Genomic DNA, 917 nt, shown 5'->3' on the forward strand with positions numbered 1-917 from the left:
GCAGTGTGGAACATTTCCAGCTTAGATGCCCAACACTATTATAATATTAAGGATGTTTTGTTTGCTGTGATGCAATGCACCGATAAAGAATTCACTTCACTTTGGGTCATGTCAACCAGTGTAATCAAGGAAATGCTGGTTGAAGATTCCTATGGTCTGTTTAGCACTAGCAAACACAAGTCATGAGGGCCCCCCTGAATTGTAGACCAGTTTTCCACCGTTCATGCCTTTAATCTGTTGGTTCAATAATACAACTCAATTCATGCCTTTAATCTGTTGGTTCAATAATACAACTCAATCATGCATGCTTAACGTGTCTCTTAGAGCGCAAGCACGCACATACATATATATGGTACTATCCAGATCATGTTTTTTAATGAAAAATATGATCTTTTAGCTTGAATATTTATGAATATTGTAGATCATCATTTTTCAAACTTTATAAAAACCTAACCAGATGTCAAAATTAGACGATTGAAGAGATTATTCTTATAGAATCAAGCATGTAGAACATATATGTATGGTCAGATTTGAGAAAAACATTAAAAAAAAGCCCTTCATTTGCTCAGTAAGCTGGCGATAGGCACATATCAGATTAGGCAGCTGCTCTCTCTCTCTCTCTCTGTATATATATATATATATATATATATATATATATATATATATATATATATATATATATATATATATATATATATATATATATATATATATATAGCACTCTGAGTCACTATAAAAAACAAATCAGTTTCCCATGTAAAATTATGTTTTAAATTTAGGTGCATTGAGGAATATATGTTAATTTTTGAAGTCCTTCAAAACCTACACACACAACACAATCCTAGGAACTAAAATACGTTCTTTCACCAAACAAACCATGTAAATCGATGCCTCAAGACTTGATTATCAAAAGAATC

The sequence above is a fragment of the Nuphar pumila genome, chromosome 12, assembly GCF_984573655.1.
Source record: "Nuphar pumila chromosome 12, dmNupPumi1.hap1.1, whole genome shotgun sequence".
Classification (NCBI taxonomy): Eukaryota; Viridiplantae; Streptophyta; class Magnoliopsida; order Nymphaeales; family Nymphaeaceae; genus Nuphar; species Nuphar pumila.